Source organism: Astatotilapia calliptera, chromosome 11 (assembly GCF_900246225.1).
Source record: "Astatotilapia calliptera chromosome 11, fAstCal1.2, whole genome shotgun sequence".
Classification (NCBI taxonomy): domain Eukaryota; kingdom Metazoa; phylum Chordata; class Actinopteri; order Cichliformes; family Cichlidae; genus Astatotilapia; species Astatotilapia calliptera.
In genome coordinates, this window is record NC_039312.1 from 28,570,758 (window position 1) to 28,584,896 (window position 14,139).

At 38.9% G+C, this 14,139-nt stretch overlaps 1 protein-coding gene across 1 annotated transcript in view; it reads left to right on the forward strand.

The window, feature by feature from the left end:
* Positions 1–6,209: 6,209 nt before the first annotated feature.
* Positions 6,210–14,139, forward strand: part of mef2d (myocyte enhancer factor 2d) — a 99,042-nt gene continuing 91,112 nt past the window's right edge. The window contains exon 1 of the mRNA XM_026184141.1: positions 6,210–6,430. The gene's annotated coding sequence lies outside the window, so the exon portion shown is untranslated. The remainder of the gene's footprint in view (positions 6,431–14,139) is intronic.

Genomic DNA, 14,139 nt, shown 5'->3' on the forward strand with positions numbered 1-14,139 from the left:
CCATCCGGCTCCCTCAAATGTTCAATAGACTACACAAGATTAATCTCCCACTGAATACTGAGGCAACATTTCCTCCTGTTTGAGTAAAGTTTGGTGAAATAGTGCCCAGCTTTGCTAGGAAAGTCTTTAGAGGACTGGAACAATATCATTCCCATGTTTCTAAAGATTTACATCTTTAGCTGGAACAAATAGGTCCAGCAATAAGAAGCAGATTAGCACAATGTTGATTTTAATACTTGGATTTCTTTGGAAAGGTCATGCGTCTTAAAAAATAGTATTAGAGAGCTCTAGTTAAAGTTAAAGGGACATATATAATGTCAGTTATAAATCAAATCATCCAGTATAAAGCTGATTTTATTTCCTGTACAAATATGGGATTTAATCGTGTTTGTGGGAGATCTTAGGCGAAGCTTTTTAAATCATCATGACTCATTCACTATTGTTGTTGTTATCGTTGCCTTGTGTACTGGGGGGGAATCCACATTCATTAATTTCTACACTCATTCATTCAACCTTTTCCATTAATGTATCCATTTACATTGACACTGCTGAGTGTTTTCATAAATTATACCTGGGAGTGAGAGAAGCAGAAGGTCAGCAGAGCGGCTTAAATTTGACTTATACAGACGCAAACAAGTCGTCCATCTGTGCAGCGATGTTTCACAGCGTGACAGGACTGTGAGAGGAAATGTGTGAAAATGAATGGAGCCTTAAAGATCAAGCTGTGCCAGGTTATGGTATCATATCAGGGTCCTCATATGGTGTCACCATCTGACTCTGACCTCCAATTATCATTAATATTATTAAAAGTATAAATAATAAAATTTTTAAGTTTGGAAAATGATAACTGTACAATCAGACCTTGACATGTCTGGTATTGTTTATTTGATTTCCTCATAGGCAGACTGTGGGTTGTTATAGTAACCATGCATCAGTTCACAGGCTCTCAACTTTACAGTCCCCTAACTCATGACTGTGTTACTGAATGCAAATATTTCCCTCTGTTGAGGAGATTATGATTTGTATAGTTTTAATGTTTTATTTGGGAACAGAATGGTGTGTATGTGTAAGTTTGGTGATGGAGTTTTTATTATGAATGAATGATGATTTTTATGAATTATTATGTCTATTTTTTTATGCTTAAGGACAACAGATGGAAATTAGCCCTTGGCTATAATCTGGTATGTTTACATTCATGTAATTTTTTTTTACATTTATGTTCATTAACATGCACTGTCCTAAATAAAATAAATAAATAAATTTTGCATTCATGCCCTTCTGTCTGTAGTCACAATAGTTTTGAATGAATTCTGATAAAACTTTGCAGGGGTGTAGAGGGGATCAGGTTAATAATCCTTCAAATTTTACTTACATCCAATAGATTGAGCTGAAGGTAATTATACTATTATAGTTTTAAATAGAACTATGTTTCTTACTGCCATTGTTTGTATTGGCGACATATAAGCCTATAGGGAATGAAATATGTGGATTCTAAATATCATTCCTTTAGACCTCTGAGTGCTTCTTCAAGGTCAATTAAGGTCAAATCATCAGAAAATGTCTTTTATCTTCAAAACAAATTTATTGAATAAGTGCTAAGGAGGTGCTAACATTTAGGAAGTTATACTGGAATACATGGATTATAGATATCACATTATAGTTTGCATCCAAATATATTGTCGCATGTCACCTCTGATTCCACTTTTATATGTTTCACATTTCTTTCAAACATATCTTTAAATAAGTTCTTGTCAAGACAAAGAGAATGAGCTGCCTGCTTAGTTAGAAACATACTGTAGTATAATATTACATAATATCCTCAAGCTATTTAGTCCATTTGTTTACAAATGAATGGCTCCATTACCTACTCCTACATAATGTTTGTGTAATCAAAGCAAACATCTGTTATGGAACTCTTATTTGATTTTTACTGCACAACAAATATCTTAAAGTACATTTAAAAAAAGAAAGAAAACAAAATGAATATGTGGAAAATACAGTACTATTCCCTTAAAATTAAATACTGCTTCTTGACACTTTTGCCTCTTGGTCTTGGTCAATTTTCAGAAATGAATTTGTCTTGTGCTTATTGGGCTCCAGGCTGCATATTAACAAGCTCAATTTTATTTATATAGCATTAAATCACAACAGCAGTTGCCCCACAATAATACAGAGAAAACAGAGATGATCAGAGTCTGATTTGATGATGGCACTATTTGAAGTGAAACTTCCATCCATCCATTCTCTAGCGCTTATCCTTTTCAGCGTCTCGGGGGCCAGGGTACACCCTGGACAGGTCGCCAGTCTGTCGCAGGGCTAACACATACACACAGACAACCATTTGCACTTGAAGTGAAACTTTTTACACATAATTTTAAAGAAAGTACAAAAAAATCACATTTTAAGACAATCTGAGGAGAGGTTAAGGGATCAGCAAGCTCAGTGACAACTTTTCTCAGAAAGTCTTAAATCTTGATATAAACTTTTGAAAATAACATCCAGTAGCTAATTTGAGTGCAGACTAAAGGGGTTGTCTGACTAGCAATGAGCCTCACCTCTACACACCAGTACAGAATGCTGTCCATGCCGTCTTTTGTGAATACTTTATACACAAAAGATATTCTAATTTTTTATTCAGCACTCTGATTATAAGATTTAATATGCCAGCTCAGTAGCTTCAAAAATACTAAGCTAATTCATCATTCTGTCTTCAAAACATGCAGTGCTCTGAGAGGTTAACAATTTGGAGCTAGTGCACAAACATGGAGCAGTTGTCAGTATTCATCGGTTCATGAAAGAAGAGTCTTCTTTTGATTGCATAACACCGGTCATTTTCTGCAGTGTTCTCCAGCCATAGTGACCTCATGCCCTCCCAAACACATTAGCAGTCTTCAGGAGCATTGTGGGTTGGGAATTCAAGCTGATGGACAGTAGAGGGGTTACTGAATTCCTGCTTATATCTCTGAACTTTCTGCTAAATGAGACCAACTGAGCCCAACTGAGCCCTTTCCCCCCCACAACTGCAGTTTGCACAAACACGAGCTCAAGCAATTAAAATACCATGGCAACATGAAATATAATGTTGAGACACTGGCACAACTGACTGCAATCTTCAGATTCACATTAAAATAAAGGCATTTCTACAACTAAAGAGATTCTGATGTTTTCCTGTTTGTCTCTTTGGGATCTGGGACTCAGTGAAACATGCTTCAGTGTTTTGCCTCACCAGTGCACCAACACCAATTTTCCACCCCTTTCATTTATAATAATGACAAAAATTACAATGACTAGCCTACCACCTTCCCATAAGTAACCTACTTACGGTCATTGGTGGCCACCTTGAAAGAAGAAGCCTACTACAGTACAAGTACAGTACAAGACAACGACATGCCTATATTAAAAATACATTGAAGCAACTCTGAACTATTGCTTATAGGTTGTAGCAATTAATTTAATTTAAGTTTTGTAGCTTTTCTCTCCTTAGAAGTTTTTTATACAAGCTTTCTAACACATGTTAAACCTGGTGCAGGGATTTACTTCCATTCACACCTCAGAACATCAGTGAAACCCACTTCAGTTCCTCCTAAAGGTGAGGTTGAGATAACAGCTGTGTGCAGATCAGCCACGTTTTTTCCAACACCAGAGTGAGAAAACTGTTTTTCATGTACGACTACTGTCTAAAATATCAGTGCATGCTGCAACAGCAATTTGTCTTCCCTGCAAAATATAATCTACCACAGACCAAAAATAGATAAAAAACAGCCACAGACAGGTACTGCATGAAGATAACATTTAACACCGGACTAGTGCTCAGTAGCCAGTTTGTTCAGCTTTTCTCAGTGTATGTGTATGTGATGCAGGTCTCTTTGTGCTTCATCTGTTTAGTGCTCTATATATGATCTCAAATGAATTATCGAATGAATTACAGTTAACAGGGCCTCGTGTAGCATCTTTGCTTCAACAGGGGGCGCCAAGCTAAAGGTACAAGTTGGATTGAATGAAAAGCTCTTACTTCTATTATTGTGAGAAGAAAAAGTCCCCACAAAAGCAGTTTATGCCGCTACAATGGAATCTGTGCAATCCAACAACGACAAAGTTAAACTTCTAAATAATGCAGTAACTTATATGTCAGCAGGATCAGTAGCTTTGATTATGCCACTTGTACTGCCTGACATGAGCTGCGTTTCCTGTTTTTATTCCAGACTCTAGTCTGGCTGCAATTGTTTGCTGTCATTTTTCCCGTGGCATTTCGCTGACCCCGGGGGCGAGCAGCTGACCGCTGGACTACCCAGCTGTAAGAGAGGAGGACAGCGGGACGTCCATCTGACTACTGCAATTCTCCTCTGAAAAACCCCACCGTATAAGCCTCTTATGTAAAGCAGAAAACACTGGGTAATCTCTCTCTCTGTCACTCCCTCTCTTAGTGTCTGAGCTGTTGTCACTATACTGCTACTAGTGTTTGTTAATTCATCACTTTGGTTCTTCCTTATTCAACTTTATCAGTAACAAGGAAATCTTATCTTCATCTTAAGATTTGTGATGTTGTATAATAAGCTTTACCAGCTATTCGGCCTTACTTTCCCTCAGTATGTTTTTATGTGAAATATTGTTGCTCAACATCAGCAAGTTTCACTGAGATAAAACACTGCAAACTAGAAGATTCCTGAACACAAATTCCTTCCCCTTGTGGGAAGCATTTCCATCTTGCTGCTGTGTGAGAGAAGTCAGCTGTCCACTCCCTGCTGTGTGCTGCTGTTGTCATATGTGGCATTACCATGCAATGTGACAGTGTAGTCCAGATTGTGTGGCACATTCCCTCTGCATGACGCCCACACATCACATTCAGGTGTGGGCCCGTGTACAGGAATACACTCACACACTCTTGGCATGCAGATGGTATATGCTGGTATGCTACATCATATGTTTTGTTCATCTTCAGTTCTTTTTTGTTATTCTATTTTAAATTATTTTACCTGACATTCCACTGATTTATTAAATGCTGGAAAGTAACAAATTACATTCATCCCAACATTTAGAGAAGTATTATTTCTTGCCAAGTACTTTATATTTCGCCCGGACTACATTTTAATGAACATTTTAGCTGTCAGTTACTTTGCAGGCATTTTGCAGATTTTTTATTAGTTTGTATGACACAGAAAATTCATCAAAGTGGGTCTTTTTTTTTAAAGTCTATTTTCTACGTCTCTAAGTCGGACTTTATTCCATTTTATAATTTCACGGGTATTAAAAAGTTACTGACAAACCGCTGAACTAACTTTACAGGACCGTGACGTCACCTTTTGTAGTCGTAACGCTATCTCATGCACGAGCCTTATTAGCCGACTTCTCGAAGCCAAGCCATTTGCGCCGTGCTGACGTAACGTGACGTGGTCTAACGCACACACGCCGTTGAAATTGGAAAGAGTAAAATGTTTTAACATAGAAAGAAAGAAGTCTAATCGGGAGGGTGCAAAAGTAATCTTCATGCAGGTGTTTCTCCCGCTGCTCCGCCACAAGCGCCAACTGACTACATGTGTCAAGGTAACGTCCCTATGTCCCCACTGTAAACATCGTGTTCCTCCGCCAAGAACGGTTAAGTAGGGCGGCGGAAAGTTACTGAACCCCACTCGGTGGACACCCAGTACAAACACAACTTTTCCACGCGGAAATCAAATAGTTAATTTTTATTCATTTAATTGCAACATGTATAATAGGACTGCCTATGCGAATAGAACAAATAAAGGACGTAGCCTAACATTTATCCAGGGACTGGATATTGAAAAGAGGCAGTATTTTGGCCTTTCTAGGTAAATGTACAACCTAAACATCTATTGTGCGAGAGAAAAAGATGGCACTCGATAATTTAAAACGTTTGTTTTTATTCGTTTCCCCGCGAAAATTATACGAAAATCTCCTAAATGGTGGGAGATCTGGGAAAGGGGGGAATTCAAAGCAACTAAAGCAAGAATTAAAAAACAATCAAAATATGCTTAAGTCGCATAAGCTCCAATTTTCCGGTTAATGTAGCCCACAATAACAAGCAGTGAGAGTGTCTTTGCTCTCAAAACAAGACAAGCGGAGGGATATAAACTCTTAACACATGATGTCGCCATCAGCCCTTCCTACTTCTCAGCTCACCTTCCAGTAACTCCGCACCGACAATTTCATTGGTCGAGGCATCGCGGACAGCCGCCCCCCATTGGTCGCGCACCTGTCAATCTTAAAGCAATGCCACTCAGGATAGATTAGGCACCATTTGCCATAACTAAATAGTTACATTGTACATCAAGTAGGAAGAATTGTTTTAATTGGTAGTCCACCGCGCTCGGCGGAGAGTTAATCTTCGTCCAAACCGCCTGAACGCGTTGAATGCAACGAAGTGTAACGCTTGAATCTCCCGTCTCATCCAACAGATGTGGACACTGCCCGGGTAAGTCACTCTTTACCAGCTTGTGTCCGCATTTCACGTTTGCCTCATTTTTTTCCTGCCTCTTCCTGTGTTTGGGCAGTTCTGGCAACTGCGTGTCCAGTCGCCGTGTTGTTTGTTGTTGTGGTGTTTGCATGTTTGTGTCGGAGTTGAAAAACTGCCACAGAGCCGTGGTTGTGGTAACTCTGAGGAGGATGTGCACGGTGCTCGTGTAAAACCTCCCAAGTGTCTGTCAGTGTTTGTATCAAGAAAACAGTTCTTCGTGTAGTTTGCTAAGTTAATGCCAGTGCCACAGTCAGAGCTCACTTCTCACTGCGTGCTCGCACGTTTCAGTCCCACAGACCTTCAGTAAACAGCATCTCTCAGCTGGTGGATTTGAGCGTTGTGCGCAACAGTAATAACACTCCATTAAGAGCTGTCAGAAACGATTTACGACAAGTGTCAGCCGGGTTTTGACGTGATTTCTCTTCATTTCTTCAAAGCAATTTCATTCCATGAAAAGAACGCATGTTTAGTTTATTGGCAACTTTTATTGCGCCATCAATTTCGTTTACGTGTTAAATGACAGGTTTACATTGCGGAGAAAGTGGGCAGATGAAGAGAGAAGAGCGCAGTTTTTGCTCTAGGAAAACTGTAGTGATTGGTGAAATTGTGTTTCTTTATCAAAAACCACATCGGACGCTTTCCCTCATATCCTTTAAGCTATCGCGGCTGTTGAATTATTTTATGTCTCTTTCATGAGCCCATTTCCGACAATTGTGCTCTCATTGCCGTGCGTAATTGCTTCTCTCCCGGGAGAGAGTGCCATCAAACTTCTAATTTCCCCCTGAAACCCGGAAACCATTTTACTCGTGGAAGCAGCCCGTAATGATGGCATCAATAAACCCAAATAAAGCTGCTGTCAAGTCAGCTCTGAGTTTTGCTTGAAATCAGAAGGGGCCCGTCTGCCTTCTTTTCCCACGCACAGCATCTCAGAGAGGCAGGTGATTGGGATTAGAGGGCAGCAAGACAATGAGAATATGTCCCTAGAGAGGAGTCTGGCATGTCAGGAGGCAGGAGGAACAGTTATCTATTACATCATTATCTAGTGCAGCAGAGGAATGCACCGCAACACTGGCAGATGAGCGGTTCAACAATGCCTGCAGGTAAAGTCCAGATTGCCAAAAAGGTGTCAGTGGCTCTCCAGGGAGCCAGTCCAGGTAAGGGTGCTAGCGAGCGTCGCAGCAGCCAGAGGAGAACAGATTAGGTGTTCTCTGTGAGTCTTTGTCAGTAGGGCATGTTCGCCTTAGAAGCTTACACCACAGATGAGTGTTTGTCCTGATAAGACAGGTAATATGGAGATGGAGGGCAGAACTGACTGTGGGCATTAAACCACTGATGAATATATAAAAGTATCACGAATTGCAACTAAATTCCTCATTTCAAGTAACATCAAATCAGAAAGCTAAAAAAAAAAAAATATATAAAAAAAACCTTGTTAAAATTCACAGAAGAATTTGCTTATTTACTACTTAAGACCGAAAATAGATTTTATCTTGCTTTTTTAATCTTAATATGAACATGTCGTGCATCAAGACATGAAAGTTAAGTTCTAAGAAGTAACAAATTACAACTCTCAAGTGAAATCAGTCTTCAAAACAGAGTCAGAACGTCATCCAGAAAACTGGACCTGCCAACATCAGATCTTCTCCTGGTCTCCCTCAGCTTTCCTTTGGTCTAACATCTTAAATGTGATAGCTGCCTGAAAGTTTGCCGCTGTTTTGAAGCTGCCAGTATCCCAGTTTAATTCTCTAGTATAGTTTAAGTCTAAGACGTAAAGGTGGTCACAGGTTTGGGTGTAACTGCAGCATCCCTAGCTTAACACCTGTATTGTATGCTGTTCTCCCCCAATCTCTAGCTTAGGTTTTGTACTAAAAACACTAACGTTTACATCAGCCATATCTTTTTAAAAAGATATGTGAGTAAAATCTGAAGTTGGACTGATTGAAAGAAATGCTTTTTGTGTTTCTGACATTATCAAAATGTCCAGGCAGCGATTATCCCCCTTACTAATGCATCACCTTATCTCTCTTATCCTTTTACTTCCATGCGAGATTGTGAGGTGTGACCCTGCTGGCTGTAATCCTGATTCTGACATTATCAGAGGTCCTATATAAAACATTGCCATCTCCTTCAGAAGTTTATTCCACTGCTGCACTCTGGTGCACCTTTAAAAGGAGGCAAAATAGTTGCTCTTAGGTGTGCAATAGAGTCTCAAAGTACTCTCCCCTATGCTTGTGTGGCCATATAGGAATACAACCCATGAATTGAGCAAAATTTATTTTGTAACCGGACTTGTTCAATGAAAAGAGGCTTATGCTTCAGATAACTTACAGTATAGGCTCAACTGTCATAATGGGCTTTTGTGTCCCTGAGAACTGTGACTGCCGGCAAATCTGTACATAGCTCTCATTCCCAGTCAAAACACCATCCAAGCTAGGATAGAACTTACAGAGATGACTTTTATCGTTGAAATGAATTATCTTGAAATAAATTTTGCTGAATCCAAATTAAGAGTTGAGATTGAGAACATGGGGAAAAACAAAACGAACAAAACCAGGTTTGGTTGAGGTTTTCCATGCCAGAGCTCTACCATGTGCTCCCATCGTGTGCTCTGTTGGACACAGTCAAAACACAGTGGGGGGAGTGTGCCCCCTCCTTCTCTTTGCTTCTGCAAATTTGAGGAAGTACAATCATTCTCTCCTGGTGCAGCTTCCTGCTGAACTGCAAACACAGGCAGTCAGCCGGCGCATTTTCCAGACATTGCAGATTGTCGGTGTCTGTCAGAAGCACAGTGACATAGCTGAACGTGTTTAAATACACAGCCCTGTGGTTTCTTGTGTGTACAGCATTTAAACATTCAGTTTGATGGCTTCGTAGGACGTGTCCTTATATGTATCAACGCATGCAATTGCATTAATGCTGAGGCTGCTGATTGTTTTTTCATACTTAACTAAAAAAAAAAGTTTAGTTAAGTGTTTGAAAATTGTGAATTGGCCAAATAATAAATTAATTTAAAATGTTAATTTAATTTTCAATATGAGAAGCTGCAAATCCTCCCTTTGGAGAAGCTGTGAGAAGAAAATGTTTTGATGATAAATGACTGAACCGACTGAGTTATTCATTAATTTCATTTGAATTTAGTCAGCTAATTAGTTCATATTAGGGCTGGGGTTGGACGACGTGTTAAAACTCTCCAACCTGCCGCTGTCAATCCAACAACTGGTGATAGCTGGCATGTTTGTGGACTTCCACACAGCGCTTTGCTCTGCAGTGCTCAACATTGACCAGCTCCAGCTCTCAACAGCTCTCCATTGGTGAATCTTACATGAGGCTCAAAAGCAGCAGTTCACATCTTCTACAGGGGACCATCTTCAGCAACTGGTCTTTTAATTATTGAATATTTACTTATTTTAATTATCAAGGAAGCAGAACACTCAAAAAGTAAAATAAAGTGGCAAAAATCTTAAAAAAAACCATTCAATGTTATTTTAATATATAAATTTATGTTTTGCATTGAACCACTGTGGTACTGATGTTACGTGTTATATTCTTTCTTATCTCTTGGACATAGAAAAGGCCTCTAAAGTTTAATTCTAGCAAATGCATAAATGAAGCAAGCCACCTGCTAAAGACACTAGTGCGCACGTAAGGATTATGTGTTGAAATAGCCAGCAGCAACCTTTTTAATAAATGACTCACGCTAGGCGGATTATTTTTTTCAAAATGATAAGCAACGTCAAAGGTTGTTGACAGACCTGCCTGTCATATGTAATTCCTGTGTAATTACCTCTAGGACCAGCCTGTTGAAACAATAAGAATGCCTAACCGATTGAACCTCACCTCTTTCTGCGGAGTTAATTTTTTTTTTCCCCTGATCAACTGGCCAGTCAACTCAATCTAGAAGTTATTTAACATTCAGTTCGTTAACATCAAAGGGGTGTGACTAGTGGAATAATTCACAGTATAATGAAATCAAGAGATGTTATCTAACGATGCCATCACAGTTTTATGAAGAAAGAATAAAATGCCTCTTAAAAGGAATGAGTTCTGTATTTAATCATTCATCAGTGCTCTGGTTTCCTTTTCACCACTCTCTGCCATTTATCCAGAAGGACTCAGAAGGTTGACTAATTTGAAATCAGTACTAACCAGCAAGTTGGATAATGTTTGTTTACCTTGCCCCCATTTACCATGCCATGTGGAGATTTGAAGTAATAACTTTTTGTAATCTTTCCGAGCACTTTAAGGAGGCATGTTGGTCTTAAACTGCAGGAGGAGGCATGAAACGTCATTAAAGTGCTTAGAAAAAAAAACCTTCTATTTACCAAGAATTGTAATGTGATATGACTAAAAATGCACGAGGTACTAATGTTGCAAGTGTGTTTTCTTAAATTTATGTGGGTATTTAGATAATTGGGCTCTGGCAGTATGCCTGCTAGTTAATGTGCTAGTTAAACCTGATCATTAATTGAAGCAGCAGCTTTGATAAAATACGACCAAATTCTAACACTTCTTACCTACGTTGGGATAATGAAAGCTTAGACACTGTACCAGAGATTTGAATTAAACTAAGGAACAAGTGAGCAGCAGTGCATTTGTTCCCTGACAGATTTTCCAGAGCCCTCCATTAGTCAAGACCTTCCTGACTTTCATAGTGGAAAAGTCTGAGGTCTAATTTTCATTAATCAATTTGTTTGTTGGCTGGGCTGGGTATTGATGGGCTTTAATCACTGCTGAAGCCAAGGCCACATTAGCTAGTGAGAGCAGAAAATTACATCAGCATGCCGTGGAACTTAAAAACCCTGTTTTATATTTCAGCACCAAGGAAACTGAAGAGAAAAGAAATAAGAAAGTTGCTGAATAGAGGCAAGCTGTGCTACTGTAGCTACCATGTTGTGCAGGGCAAGTCACCTGCCATCTCATTGATTTGCCTGTTTACCCTTTCAACTCAGACTTGGCCTTGTATAATAGTAGTAAAGCATCTGTGTTGGGTATGTGTTTTCCCTGTGTTTTCACCCTCAGCTGACCCACGCTCTCATCCCACGATGGCGCAAAAGCCTTTCTTGTAGGTTGGGTTAGATAAGCGTCACCCCTTCACCGTTGTCAAACTGAAAGCCTTGCACCACAAGCCATGCTCCTTTTCAAACTGACGGAGCATTTCAGCAGAAAGGAGCAATTACTACCTGCTCTGGTCCTGTTGCTTTCATGGCCTCTTTTGTGTGCTGATTCCAGGGCAGATTCTATCCATGGCTGTTCCCACGCTGAGCAAGGAGAACAGGAAGAACTCAGCCGCACAGCAGGCCTCTGCCTTCTGCTATTATGGCCATGATTCAATCATTGCAGGGCAATGCTTTAGCCTGGCACATTGAAAGAGGAAAAAAAATGTCCTCACTCCCGCTCTGTTAATGGAACTTAAAGCCAAAGGTGTTTTTGTACCAAGAGGAGACCATCAGCCTTTTAATGTGGGAAGTAGCAGCAGCAAGCTTCACCTCACAATCCACTCTCCCCCTGCTGTGATTTTTAAAATGGCCTCCCTTCTGTGCTTGCAGCCAGAGAAGCCCCACGTGTAGTGGAGGAACCAGCCCAGGCGAGATTTGCCGCTCATCGCGCCTACTGTTTGTTGTCTTTCCCCTGACCTCGAGTGGAAGAGTTCAGTGTGTTAGATTTTTAGATTTGATTTATTTTTAGTTATACATGCTTGGATTACAAGCAAAACAAAATAAATAGGACTTATCGAACAATGTTACATGACACGGATACAGTTTGCTGTTACTTGCGCTAAGTATTGCAAAAATCCATTTAACCAATCAAGCCAACATTTTCTTTGGCAATCTGGGGGCATCGATACTTGAAATACAATTTAGTGGTAGTAAATCGAAATTAAATCTACTGCAAAATTTCAAATCTGTGTGTATATCTCTCTGTAGTAATGCTGTGAAATATTTAAAATTGATTTTAACTTCACGAATGGAATACCAAAATAGCTTTTATTAAAGCGGAACATTTCCTGTCTACTAATGGAAGACCACGGGATGTGGCTGAAAGCACTGGAAAAAAACATGCGGACCCTGAGATAAGGCTTTTTGTTTGTTGTTGTTTTTTTTTTGTCAAATTGCTATTGTCGTGGTTTGGAAAACAGCCTTTATGTGCAACTGACAAAGAATTTGAATTACAGAAAACTATCAATTGAACATTGCTGTATTTCTTAAAATGATTAAATAAAATCAGATATCAGGACAAACGGTAAGTATCTGCGATCGTGGGTTTGGTTATGCCAAAATTTGAATTTAAACAAACTTTCCAAGAAGTGTTACGTCTCCTGACAAGAACTACTGGCGATAAAGATATCAGGGAGATCTGAAATGCTTTTTTTGGCAAAGCATGACCGTGCTCGGCTCTGAGCTCTGCTGTAATTTACCAGCTTTTGTTTTCATACCAGCTGGGAACACTTGGACGAAAAAAAGAAGAGAAGAAATCTGATTATTCGTCCAGCATATGATTATCTTTTGGTCCTTTTTTTTTTTTTTTACAAAAAACAAAACAAAAAAAAAACAGGATCCACCTTTGTATTTCTTAAACTCTTTGAAACATTTACGTGGGATTTAGGATATTTCCTCATGGTTTACACGTGGCATTGAATATCAGTGTTCCAGGATCTCAGTGAAGTGAGAACACCATCTGTCTCACCTTGTTAAAAGTACTATACCACCCCATAAAAGCATGCATTTATTATTTGGTTTCAAACATCGTCACAGATTGTTTAGATTTTTGTAATTTCTATTTTATGCGATGTTAAAGCAGTGAAAAATAAACCTCTGAATACATCAGGGAAAAGAGATATTTTTAAACTTGAGTTATTTTATTGGCAAGAACTAAAACTGTTTAAGACCTGAAATATCTTGTTTAGCCATATCAATTTTTACGATCTTTAATGTACCATTTAACATTTTACATAATTTTTTGTGCATGCAAAAGGTCTGCAAAGTCACAAAAGATAATATGTATGTAGTTAACCTTTGCCTTGCTCGCATGTCCATAAAGCTATGTTTAAAAAAACCAAAACAAAACAGAAATAACTGCAAAACAGGCAGACTGTCAGAAACTTTACATCTGATATGGAAATCAGTGTCTGGGTTACTGTATTTTCATGTCTCTGACCTGTCCTCAGATGGCTTGTTTGTGAGTAATCCATGACAATATAACACATATAATCCAGGAAATATTAACGCCATCCTGTAATGTTGTGACTTGTTTATGGCTCTGGCTTGAATGTGTGCACATGAATGGTGAGGTTTAGTTACCAGTTTTGTGTAACTAAACCTCACTATGCTATGTTCATAAAAATATGCAAACAATGTTTTTTTTATGTCGCTCAGAACAGACTGGGCTTTTATGCACGAGCGATTTAAAGAAGCCAGAAGGTGAAAAGAGCTGCTGCAGCAATGGCGTGTTTTGGTTGACCACCAAATTAAAATCATCAACCTGTAAATTAAATTGATGTAGGCTTCTTAAATTGAAAAAGATATGGTTGGTGGAGTCTGTGTTGGGGATATATATATATATATATATATATATATATATATATATATATATATATATAAATAAATAAAAAAAATAAAATTGGGGCAACAGAGAAAAGTGTTTTCACTGATAATGAAACTAGTCACTTT